Source organism: Gopherus flavomarginatus, chromosome 1, assembly GCF_025201925.1.
Source record: "Gopherus flavomarginatus isolate rGopFla2 chromosome 1, rGopFla2.mat.asm, whole genome shotgun sequence".
NCBI classification, from domain to species: domain Eukaryota; kingdom Metazoa; phylum Chordata; order Testudines; family Testudinidae; genus Gopherus; species Gopherus flavomarginatus.
Window position 1 is genome coordinate 29,885,779 of NC_066617.1, and position 13,220 is coordinate 29,898,998.

Consider the following 13,220-nt stretch of genomic DNA (forward strand, 5'->3'; position numbering starts at 1 on the left):
TAAATTTTCTTGTGTGTATTTAAAAAGGAAGGATTTGTGTAGCAACTTCCAGGGGGAAATGATCCCCAGAGAAAGAACAGAAGACTCAAAAGGAGAACCCAGATGAAAAGAACAAAGAAGAAGTGGACAAAATTCATACTAGATTAAAATTATGCTCATGTGTTTATATAATAATATCTACTGAAATCCCTAGATCCTATGGACTTTTTGATTACACTGCTCTACAGCCAAAATGCTTCTGAAATAAATGTAGTCCAACTTTACTAATTCTGGGTCACTGAGAACGAAAATGATGCTTAAAATTGTTGATTGGCTCTAGTTTTCAAAATATGCTATTGGGTCAGTATATACGACCCTTGACTTAGGAATGGCGGAGGATAAGTGAGTTATAAAGGGAAGAGATCTCAATTTAAACCAGAAATGACTAAAATACATCTTTGACTGGATCTATGAATAAATCTATGACTGGGTCTGGACAGTACTTGCTTTTTAGGCAAAACAATGAATGATGCAATCTGAAGCTGGTATTGCGTCATACATGATATGAATTGCATCATGTTATTCCTAGAAGTCATGGAAGATGCAATCATAACGAAGCTTACATCACTCTGCTGAACAAATTGCCCTATATCAGCTCTAGAAATCATACAGTGTTGTACTCTCTTATTTGTCAGTGTTTGATTTTGCAAAGGGACACATTTCTGTTTAGCCAAAGTGAGCAGAGATGCCTCGTACTTGTGTGAACAGTGCAGATAACTTCTGCTATGTTTGTGGTGAAGTGACTTTTGCATCACAAAAGCGCAGTATAACCACTATGGTTAAGAAAGCCTATCACCTTTCTTTTGGCTGCAAAATTGGAGATCAGGACAAGAGGTGGGCTCCACACATATGCTGCAACACTTGTGCAACAAATCTTCACCAGTGGTTGAACAGGAAAAGGAAATCTATGCCTTTTGCAGTGCCAATGATTTGGAGAGAGCCAACAGATCATACCAGCAATTGTTACTTCTGCATGGTGCCTCCAGTTGGGAAAGGTGTGTCAAAGAAGAAAAAGTGGACTGTGCATTATCCAAACATTCCATCAGCTATATGCCCAGTACCCCACGGAGAAGGACTGCCGGTTCCTGATGCACCAGAATCATTCTCACTTGAGTCAGACGAGGAAGAGGAAGAGGATGAAACTTCTAGTCCCGAACCATCAACGTCACAGGACCCACATTTTCTCCCATCCTCCTCCTCTGAATCACACCACATAACACAAGGTGAACTGAATGACCTTGTCAGGGATTTGGAACTACCCAAGAGTAAGGCAGAGCTGTTGGTCTCCAGACTACAGCCTGCCAGGAGATTCCACTGCTATCAGGGCAAATGGAGCCCATCAATGCTTGCAGACTATTGCTGGACAGTGACAAGAGATGCTCCATTTAATGAATACAAGAGACAAGCCAAGAAGCGCCAAGTAGACACTGAATAGGACTAAACTATGTACATAATAGTTTTTTGCCTTTTGTTTCATAATAAATTTTATTTATATAACCCTTTTACTAATTTTTAAAGTGTTACATAAACAGGACAGGTGAAATATTATCATATAAAGCAACCATAAACACATGAAAAGACCTAGGTTTACAATTTATGATTACACAATATACATAGACATAAAATGTAAAAACTTAAATATCTTAGAAACAGTAGCCAATCAGTTGTTTTAATTGTCATATTTGAATTCAGCACATCAAAATACATAATAAATATCACATTTTATCTCTGCAGCAGACGACTTCTCAAAAATTGTAGACCAGTGTTACCAAGAAAAAAAGTTGTTGTAATGCAGTAAATCAATTATTCAGTTCACTGGTGTGTTGAATATTGTGATAGACCCAGGCCAGTTAGGTACAGCAGAAGGCAGATATACTGGCCACTGGATTAACAGTTTTCTTTTCCCTGACTAACCAGAGCAGGGGTTGCTCCAGGCTAATGAAAACACCTGACTCCAATTAACCTGTAAGAGTCAGGTGAGGCCATACAGTTAATGTGACCACCTGACTCTAATTAAGGCCCTGCTGATACTATAAAAAGGGCTCACTCCAGTCAGGCAGGGGAAAGGAAGTGTGGCTGAAGGGCTGGTTACTGAAGACCCCCCCTCAAACCATCGTTTAAGGAGGCCTAAGGTAAGGGTGAAGAAGAGAGAAGCAGGAGAGCTGTGGGGAAGTGGCCCAGGGAAATGTAGCAACTCTGGCAGTGAAAGGTTGGCTGCCAACAACTGCTACCATTAGGGTCCCTGGGCTGGAACCCAGAATAGAGGGCAGGCCTGGGTTCCCCGCAACCCACCACTGCAGGAACATCTCCTGGAAGGGAAAGTCAGGTCCCTGTCAGGACAGGAAGCTGAACAGAGACTGTGGGAGTTCTCACCAACCTCCTTGCAGGCCTATGATGAAAAGGGCTCAGACTGTAACCCTGGCCCTAGAGAGGCTCTGACCTTGCTCCTGTGGGTCCTGTGCTTCTAGATGGTTTATGTTAGCCTCAGTGGCTCACTGTGACCCTCCACATAGTCCTTCTCTCTCTAGGGCCAGGGTTATAGTCTGAGCCTTTTTCATCATAGGCCTGCAAGGAGGTTGGTGAGAGAACTCCCACAGTCTCTGTTCAGCCTCCTGTCCTGACAGGGACCTGACTTCCCCTTCCAGGAGATGTTCCTGTAGTGGTGGGTTGGGGGGAACCCAGGCCCACCCTCTGCTCTGGGTTCCAGCCCAGGGACCCTAATGGTAGCAGTTGTTGGCAGCCAATCTTTCACTGCCAGAGTTGCTGTATTTCCCTGGGCCACTTCCCCACAGCTCTCCTGCTTCTCTCTTCTTCACCCTTACCTTAAGCCTCCTTTAACGATGGTTTGAGGGGGTCTTCAGTAACCAGCCCTTCAGCCACACTTCCTCTTCTCTGACTCCCCTGCCTGACTGAAGTGAGCCCTTTTTATAGTATCAGCAGGGCCTTAATTAGAGTCAGGTGGTCACATTAACTGAATGGCCTCACCTGACTCTTTACAGGTTAATTAGAGTCAGGTGTTCTCATTAGCCTGGAGCAACCCCTGCTCTGGTCAGTCAGGGAACAGAAAACTGTTAATCCAGTGGCTGGTATATCTGCCTTCTGCTGTACCCAACTGGCCTGGGTCTATCACAAGATATTGATGTATTCACACTATTTACATAACTAATTTTGTATCTTAGGATAGCAGATTTGTTATGAAGTCCAAAAATAAAGATCATCTCCTGTAGTTTGTTGATGAGTGTTTTTTTTTGGTAAGCCACCCTCTGAACCTGGTTCACAGCACCATTCCTCACTGTGTGGTACTCATAATGCTTTCATAGACTCTAGGACTGGAAGGGACCTTGAGAGGTCATCGAGTCCAGTCCCCTGCCCTCATGGCAGGACCAAATACTGTCTAGGCCATCCCTAATAGACATTTATCTAACCTACTCTTAAATATCTCCAGAGATGGAGATTCCACAACTTCCCTGGGCAATCTATTCCAGTGTTTAACTACCCTGACAGTTAGGAACTTTTTCCTAATGTCCAACCTAAATCTCCCTTGCTGCAGTTTAAGCCCATTGCTTCTTATTCTATCATTAGAGGCTAAGGTGAACAAGTTTTCTCCCTCCTCCTGATGACACCCTTTTAGATACCTGAAAACTGCTATCATGTCCCCTCTCAGTCTTCTCTTTTCCAAACTAAACAAGCCCAATTCCTTCAGCCTTCCTTCATAGGTCATGTTCTCAAGACCTTTAATCATTCTTGTTGCTCTTCTCTGGACCCTCTCCAATTTCTCCACATCTTTCTTGAAATGCGGTGCCCAGAACTGGACACAATACTCCAGTTGAGGTCTAACCAGCGCAGAGTAAAGCGGAAGAATGACTTCTCGTGTCTTGTTTACAACACACCTGTTAATGCATCCCAGAATCACGTTTGCTTTTTTTGCAACAGTATCACACTGTTGACTCATATTAAGCTTGTGGTCCACTATGACCCCTAGATCTCTTTCTGCCATACTCCTTCCTAGACAGTCTCTTCCCATTCTGTATGTGTGAAACTGATTGTTCCTTCCTAAGTGGAGCACTTTGCATTTATCTTTATTGAAGTTCATCCTGTTTACCTCAGACCATTTCTCCAATTTGTCAGATCATTTTGAATTTTGACCCTGTCCTCCAAAGCAGCTGCAATCCCTCCCAGTTTGGTATTGTCTGCAAACTTAATAAGCGTACTTTCTATGCCAACATCTAAATCGTTGATGAAGATATTGAACAGAGCCGGTCCAAAACAGACCCCTGCAGAACCCCACTTGTTATACCTTTCCAACAGGATTGGGAGCCATTAATAACTACTCTCTGAGTACGGTTATCCAGCCAGTTATGCACCCACCTTATAGTAGCCCCATCTAAATTGTACTTTCCTAGTTTATCTATAAGAATATCATGCGAGACCGTATCAAATGCCTTACTAAAGACTAGGTATATCACATCCACCGCTTCTCCCTTATCCACAAGGCTCGTTATCCTATCAAAGAATGCTATCAGATTAGTTTGACACGATTTGTTCTTTACAAATCCATGCTGGCTATTCCCTGTCACCTTACCACCTTCCAAGTGTTTGCAGATGATTTCTTTAATTACTTGCTCCATTATTCCCTGGCACAGAAGTTAAACTAACTGGTCTGTAGTTTCCTGGGTTGTTTTTATTTCCCTTTTTATAGATGGGCACTATATTTGCCCTTTTCCAGTCTTCTGGAATCTCCCCCGTCTCCCATGATTTCCCAAAGATAATAGCTAGAGGCTCAGATACCTCCTCTATTAACTCCTTGAGTATTCTAGGATGCATTTCATCAGGCCCTGGTGACTTGCAGGCATCTAACTTTTCTAAGTGATTTTTTACTTGCTCTTTTTTTATTTTATCTTCTAAACCTACCCTCTTCCCGTAAGCATTCACTATATTAGACGTTCCTTCAGACTTCTCAGTGAAGACCGAAACAAAGAAGTCATTAAGCATCTCTGCCATTTCCAAGTCTCCCGTTACTGTTTCCCCCTCCTCACTGAGCAGTGGGCCTACCCTGTCCTTGGTCTTCCTCTTGCTTCTAATGTATTGATAAAAAGTCTTCTTGTTTCCCTTTATTCCCATAGCTAGTTTGAGCTCATTTTGTGCCTTTGCCTTTCTAATCTTGCCTCTGCATTCCTGTGTTATTTGCCTATATTTGTCCTTTGTAATCTGACCTAGTTTCCATTTTTTATATGACGCCTTTTTATTTTGTAGGTCACGCAAGATCTCATGGTTAAGCCAAGGTGATCTTTTGCCACATTTTCTATCCTTCCTAGCCATCGGAATAGCTTGCTTTTGGGCCCTTAATAGTGTCCCTTTGAAAAACTGCCAACTCTCCTCAGTTGTTTTTCCCCTCAGTCTTGATTCTCATGGGACCTTACCTATCAGCTTTCTGAGCTTACCAAAATCCGCCTTCCTGAAATCCATTGTCTCTATTTTGCTGTACTCCCTTCTACTCTTCCATAGAATTGCAAACTCTATGATTTCATGATCACTTTCACCCAAGCTTCCTTCTACTTTCAAATTCTCAACGAGTTCCTCCCTATTTGTTAAAATCAAGTCTAGAACAGCTTCCCCCCAGTAGCTTTTTCAACTTTCTGAAATAAAAAAGTTGCCTGTAATGCAGTCCAGGAACTTATTGGATAGTCTGTGCCCCGCGGTGTTATTTTCCCAACATATATCTGGATAGTTGAAGTCCCCCATCACCACCAAATCTTGGGCTTTGGATGATTTTGTTAGTTGTTTGAAAAAAGCCTCATCCACCTCTTCCACCTGATTAGGTGGCCTGTAGTAGACTCCCAGCACGACATCACCCGTGTTTTTTACCCCTTTTAGCCTAACCCAGAGACTCTCAACACTTCCATCTCCTATGTCCATCTCCACCTCAGTCCAAGTGTGTACATTTTTAATATATAAGGCAACACCTCCTCCCTTTTTCCCCTGTCTATCCTTCCTGAGCAAACTATACCCATCCACACCAACATTCCAGCCGTGTGTATTATCCCACCAAGTTTCAGTAATGTCAACAATGTCATAGTTGTATTTATTTATTAGCACTTCCAGTTCTTCCTGCTTATTACCCATACTTCTTGCATTTGTATATAGGCATCTAAGATACTGGTTTGATCTTGCCTACCAGCTTTGCCCTGACCCTCCTTTCTCTCTGCCATTATAGCCCATGCTCCCTTCTGTTTCCGACCCATCTCCCAGGTCTTGTTCCCCACTTACCTGTGGGGTTTGCTCACCTGTCCCCATCAAACCTAGTTTAAAGCCCTCCTTACTAGGTTAGCCAGTCTGTGCACAAATAAGGCCTTTCCCCTCCTCGAAAGGTGAACGCCATCTCTGCCTAGCAGTCCTTCCTCGAATAGCATCCTGTGGTCGAGGAAGCCAAAGCCCTCTTGGCGACACCATCTTCCCAGCCAGGCATTCACCTCCACGATGCATCTGTCTCTGCCTGGGCGCCTACCTTTGACAGGAAGAATCGAAGAGAATACCACCTGCGCTCCAAACTCCTTAACCCGTACTCCCAGAGCCCTGTAGTCACTCTTGATCTGCTCAGTGTCACACCTCACAGTATCATGTGTGCCCACATGGATGAGTAGCATGGGGTAGTAGTCAGAAGGCCGGATAATCCTCGACAAAGCCTCTGTAACATCTCGGATACAGGCCCCTGGCAGGCAGCATACCTCCTGGGATGAACGGTCAGGGCAACAGATGGGTGTCTGCGTCCCCCTCAGCAGAGAGTCTCCAACCACTACTACCCTACGTTTCTTATTATCAGTGGGGGCAGCAGACCTCCCAGCCTTAGGGGTACGAGGCTTCCCCTCCTTAACTGTTGGGGGTGATTCCTTCTCTCCTGTATCAAGAAGAGCATAACGGTTATCTATTACCACAGCAGGAGGGTTCGCAGCAGGGGTGGAGCACTGCCTGCTGCCAGAAGTAACCAGCTGCCAGTGTTCACCCTGAGCCATCTCCTCCTCCACTGGTGTGTCAGTAGTCCTGTGAACTGGGACAGCTACATCAGCTGTCTCCACATGGATACTGTCCAGGAATTGCTCATGGATATGGATGTTCCTCAGCCTAGCCACCTCCTCCTGTAGCTCTCCCACATGCTGCCTGAGAGATTCCACCAGTAGCCACCTTTCACATTGGATGCCACCCCCAGCCTGGATATCAGTAAGTGGAAATTGCAAATTACAGTCTTTGCAAACCCACACCAGAATCTGGGTAAAAGCATCCATGCTTTGGTGCTCTATCTGGCTACAGGCGCAGGTGGAAGAGACAGAAGCAGTGCTGCCACAGGTGTTGCGGGTCCTCCTAACCATCGTAAGCCTCCCTCTGTCAAACTCTCTCAAATTCCCATCTGCAGCTCCCTGTCCGCTCTGCTCTGCAGAAAGGGTTTGGATGTGGCTTGGTTTATAGGTTCAGGGGACCAACGGGTCACATATGAGACCGACAAGGGACCCCCACTCCCTTCCAAACTCCCTTGTGAAACTCCCTGTTAGCAGCTCCTGGTCGCTAAGCTCCCTGGTCGCTTGTGCACAGCTTTCTAAAGCCCTGGCCTGAGTGAATGCCCCGCCCACTGGTTAAGGCTCAGCCAATTACCAGAGGCTTCTAGCCTTCAAACCTTCCTTGGTAGCTCAGCCTCCAACTGCCAGCTACAGCACATGGTCCTTCAAACAAACAAACCACCCAACAACCAAACAGACTGACAAACACAAGCTCAGCACACAGCAAGTAACCCCCAGCATTGCAACCTCCAGCACTGCAATGCCATTTCTCAGATATCAACAAATCACGTCTTCCTCAGCCTGTGACTTTCAAATGATATAGAGACTGGTCCTAATAAAATAGACTAGATATAAATTGAAGAGTCACTTGAATAAAAGAAAGGTGTCCCCTTCTGTGTCCAATGTCTCCCGGAATCCTTAATCTGTGTGGGTATCATTTATATTTTGAAATTATTTTTTAAAAGTATGAGGCTTAAATGACTCACTGAAACACAAGGAAAAATTCTCTGAAAGGAGACATTTTGACTTTGTGTGCCAGTTTAGCTATAGTCTCCTTGTGTAGGTGAACTTTTTACTGGTAAAAGAGAAAAATTTTGGCAGCATATTTTACACTAGTTCCCCAAACAAAATAAGCTATTCCAGAAAGCACATTTTTGCAGCTATAACTGTGTCTACACTGAGGCTTTTGCTGACATAAATGTAAAAATAATAATAATAAGTCACACCCCTGACTGATGTTACTATCCTGTTAAAACTGACCTTGCAAAACTACCTTAAAAGCTAATCCCAAAATGAACAAGTCTCCCTACAAATAAGTAAAGTTTGGAATATCTTTGACAGTTCTACCTCTTTATTTGCTTCTCTGAAGATATCGGATGAGATCCTTGCCTACACTTTGTTCCTTTTACATTGCATGAAAAGGCTGAAACACTGTAAAGGGGCCCCCAAAACCTCATAATCTGTCATGAGTCCCCTCAACTCACTGCAGAGACTGCTGTAAACCACCCTCCTAAGGTCCCTTTTGCAAGCCCTGGCATATGGCCAAGGCTGTGGACACAAAGGGTATATGGGGATGGGACCATAGCACTGCCAAGATTTCAGGGAATGCTGCAGCCCATAGGGCAGCCTGCCTGAAATTTGACAGGCCCCATGGTTGTTTAAGTTAGAACAGAGATCTCTCCAGTCGCCACAACACCCCAGTATCAGGAGGGTGCTGTCACAGATCAGGGCAATGGAACCTTATTTTCCCTTAGTGGTTCAGCAAGGGTACCAGTCCTCTGGCTTCTGGCCTCCTAGCCACTGCCTTTCTTGGGCGGAGACCCATTATCTCTCTCCCTCCTGACCAGAGTATTTCCCTATTGTCACTGTGTTATTCCCAGTAAACAACGGTCAGCCTAGACAAGCCGACTTGTTTCCTCTTCAGAGACTGATAATAGAGTAATTGCCCACATGCATGCTAATAAGCTTCCCTCCCCCCAGCCCCTTTGTCATCTCCACCAGGCTCTTCCAACCCTTCCCTAAGGATTGGGGCCTTCCATGGACAGGAGGTCTTGTCCCTTTGCTGGAGCTGAACCAAAGCCCTAAGTCAGTTCACCACCAGGTTATTTATCGAGTGTCCTTTTTTTGTCTGCTGGTCTCTAGATAACCCAATTAAAACCTTTGAAGACAGCATGAATAGGTAATCAGATAGACAATGAGTCCCTTCCCCACAGGGAAGCTTCAAAGAACTGATAACAGGAGGAATTACATTATCATGCTCCTTCCTCCTAAAGCAGTTACATACAATCTTACAATAACACATAAACTATGGCATTTTAATACATTAGACTTAATTTAATAAAGTTTAATTTAATCCAGTAAGGTTTATCTAGACTATTGTCAGATCTGTCTCAGGCACAAAGTTGGTTAACCTTTCCACCAAACTGCATGTTGGTACAGTGCAGAATTGTGCCCACTGTTTGAGTGTATTCCTACTCACCGCCTCTTTCCAGCATTCATTAAGGAGATAAAATTTTTTATCATTTTTTTCTAGGGCTGTCACACAATTAAAAAAACTAATCATGATTAATTGCACTGTTAAACAATAATAGAACACCATTTATTTAAATATTTTTGGATGTTTTCTACATTTTCAAATATATTGATTTCCATTACAACATAGAATACAAAGTGTACAGTGCTCACTTTATATTTATTTTTATTACAAATATTTGCAATGTAAAAAACAAAATAAATAATATTTTTCAATTCACCTATACAAGTACTGTAGAGTAATCTCTTTACCATGGCAAACAACCACAACCACAACCACTTGGAGGTAAAAAAAGGACGATTACAACACACATGAGATTGCCCTGGCTATGAATAAAGACAAAAGATTGTTTCAGTATATATGATCCTGAAGAAATTCGGCACCAAAAAATTTAAACTTCTGCACACAATATTTTAAAATTATGCAAAATTCTGCATATTTTATTTGTCAATAAATAAATGTGGATGCTCTAGCATGGCAGTGGGGAGCACAGGCCACTGTCTGCACAGAGGTGGGAAATCACTCTGCAGCCCCCTTCTTGCCCCCAGACCCTGCTGCACCTGACCCTGACACAGTGCCTGGGCTGGGCCTGCCCCAGAAACACCCCAGAGCCCTGCTTCTCCATGCCAGCCACACCAAGATAGCAAACAAGAGGGAAAGAACCTTGCACGCACACCCAGCCCTGATCCCCTGCTCAGCCCAACAGGATCCAATGTGGAGGGACTTAGTGTGGGAAGATCCAGGTGTGGGGTGAGAGGGTTCTGTGTGGGGCAATCTGTGTTCAGGTGGCTCAGTGTGGGGTCTGAGGCGGAGGGTCTGGTTCACAGGGGCTCACTGGGGGGGTTCCAGGTGCAGAGGAAATGGGACTCTACAAAGAGGTCCAGGTGAAGGTGGTTGGGGCTCAGAAGGGAGGTCTGGATACTGGAGGATGGGGCTCAGCAGGGGGATTTGGGTGTGGGGGATCAGCGGCGGGTCTGTTTGCTGGAGGACTCGGGCTCAGTGGGATGGGGGTGCAGTTGCAGGTGCAGGGAGCTCAATGGGGTGGTTCAAGTGCAGGGGGTGGGGCTTGTCAGGGTTTGAATGCGGGGGGCTCAGTGGGAGAAGAGTGGTCCAGATGCAGGGGGGGAGGGCCTCAGCGGAGGTCCAGATGCTGGCAGGTGGAACTTGGTGGAAGGGTCTGGGGGCGGGTCTGGGTGCAGGGTGTGGCTTAGCGGGGTGGAGGGTTGGGTGCCGGGGGCACGGTGAAGGGGTTCTTTGTGTGGAGGAGCCAGTGCAACCATTTAGGTGACCTAGGCGGTCGCTTAGGGCACTGGGATTTGGGGGGTGCCATTTTCTTTGGCAGTGACTGCGGCGGCCGGATCTTCAGCCACCCCAGTCGCTGCCAGCATTTAGGCGGTGGAAGCTGGGGCAGGGGAGCACGGGGAGGGCCGCCGGCAGCAAGTAAGAGGGGGGGACAGCACGCAGGGGAACTCTCTGCCCCAGCTCACCCCTGCCCCGCCTCCTCCCTGAGCACTCCATGGCTGCTTCACTTCTCCCACCTCCCAGGCTTGTGGCGCCTAAGCTGACAGGCACTGCAAGCCTGGGAGGCAGGAGAAATGAAGCAGCCATGGCGTGCTTGGGGTGCTTGTGCTCGTGCGCGGAGCAGGGGTGAGCTGGGGTGGGGGGGTGCCTCAGGGCAGAGGGTGGGGGGTGGGGAGCTGCTGCAAGGGGAGCACCTCAGGGCGGAGGGGGGTAGCTGCTGTAGGGGGGGCACCTCAGGGCTGGGGCACGGGCAGGGGGGGCGCAAGGTGGAAGTTTTGCCTAGGGCACGAAACATCCTTGCACCGGCCCTGCACGCCCTCATTCCACCCCTTCCCCAAGGCCCCCGCATGTCTGCCACTCCCTGCTCTCTGCCTTCCCCCAACCCCTTCTCCAAGCCACCAAACAGCTGTTTGCCAGCGGAGCCGCCTATCAGCTGTTTGGCAATGCCCTGGATTAGCTGATCAGTTGCATCGCTGAACAACTGTGGCTGGTTGGTGCTGAGCACCCACTATTTTTTTCTGTGTGTGCTCCAGCCATGGAGTTGGTGCCTATGGGTGGATGTTTTCAGAGAACTATCCACAATGACTCCAACATCTTGTTGAGAGAGGGTATTTTTCTTGTAAGATTGGATCATGGTTCCTGGTAGGGGCACCAGAACAGGGAGAGCCAAGAGGCCATGGCCCTCCCACTTTTGAAAGTCTGGGGGATGGGGACACAGGACAGGGGCTGCTTTCAGGACCCCCACACTGCAAGCAGATGAATGGGCCTGGGCTCCACAGCCAGGCTCCGGCTTCTGTCTTGGCTAGGGGCCAGGGCCTAGGGGGAAAGAAGAGGGGTAAGGGTGGGGCCACAGAGGGGGTGGGGCCTCATGCCCTCCCCCCACACTTTTAAGAAGAATCTGTCACCCCTGGTTCCTGGGAAGCCAGCCCGCTCTGCAACAGATTGCACTTTGCGAGGATATCTACCTGATTAAATAAGAAAAGTAACATTAATAAGTGCAAGCGGCAGTTCACATTTTGTAGTGTAACTATTTGTTTCCATCACTCTCTTTTGTTTCTAGTGGAACCTCTATTCTTTTTTACATAAACCTTCTTTTGTTTCATTACAAACTGTGTTATACAGGAGCAGTGGTTCAAAGTGAAACTGGGTTACCCTGCTCCTTTGGTGGCAGAGGACCTGGGAGGTCTGAGAGTAGTCGGTGGGTGGAGGGGATGACTGGGTATCACAGGGCAATACTTCAAAGGGACTCCAGGACTGGGATGGACCTATTGTTAATGTGCAATGCAAAGACAGAGCTGGCATAGCCCAGAGGAGAAAGCTTGAGTGGCTGAAAGGCTGGTGTCATTATGGAGCTAACACCCAGCCACTACAGGCAAGACTCCCCACTGGAAGCAGGTGGTAACAAAGGGATTCACCGTCCTAGGTACCCCGAGAACCATCACACTTAGCATCATTGTTATGATCTTGATCTCCATTGCTGATGAATGTGCCAATGTAGCGTTCTTTCACTTGACAGTACATGCTGTAAGAATACAGATGCAAGTTTTGAAGGTGCAAATATCTATGAAATATTCCTTCCGTTATTCAGATAATTAGGGTAAAAAGCAATGTTAAACTAAAAGGGTTGTGTTCATGTGGTGCAGCTTTTATGAGTTTTCTGTGTTCTCATCTTGGGATTTTCTATAACATGTAGTCCTAGGACACAAAAAGCTATTCATTTTAATAAGCTAATAAATATTCCTGAATGACTAGAGCCTGCAATGACAAATGATACTAAAATACAAAAGTAAGACCAAATAGACTACTAATTGTGACCCTGAATTCCATAAACACAGAACAAAATGCTGAAGATTTAGGACGGAAATCCCAGCAGATTTAGTCCAAATTTTCCATACATTTCATTCTCTGTGGGAACTACCACTTCTAATGATAGTATAGAACAAAAGTTGTTGAGAATGTTGTAAAAACCCTTTTATTTAGGTCAACCAGTCTAACTACCTGAATTTTGCAGGGCCACTCTTTATGTGCCTGATCCTGCAGTCCTTACTCACTTAAATGTTCCATTGAAGTCTATGGGA